We start from the raw sequence: 419 nt of genomic DNA, 5'->3' as shown, positions 1-419 counted from the left end.
TTTTTGTGTTTATCAGCCGTCTATGTGGGCTTTTTTCATAATTTCTTATCTTATGTGTTGGAACCTTTTCATTTTTAAACTCTTTTTTTCTATTTAGTCTCCATCTATCTATATCTTATCTATCTATATGTGCTAATAGATAGTTTGATTAACTCTCTATCTACTTAATGTATTTATGTTTCATATTACTCATCCATCATTTTAACTTTATTTCATATATCTTCACCTGTCTATTTGCGTATATCTATCTATCAGTAAACATATGTTTTTCTGTGACTCACTTTAAGTAACTATCTCTGTGTTTGTATTTTTGTCTGTTCTCCTATCTAATTATGATTATATCATTGTTTATATTCATCTATCAATATTAATATCTATCTTTCTCCTTAACTATCTATTTTTCTATCTGTACGTAGACT

The sequence above is a fragment of the Penaeus monodon genome, chromosome 34 (genome assembly GCF_015228065.2).
Source record: "Penaeus monodon isolate SGIC_2016 chromosome 34, NSTDA_Pmon_1, whole genome shotgun sequence".
NCBI classification, from domain to species: Eukaryota; Metazoa; Arthropoda; class Malacostraca; order Decapoda; family Penaeidae; genus Penaeus; species Penaeus monodon.
This window is presented reverse-complemented; position numbering follows the sequence as displayed.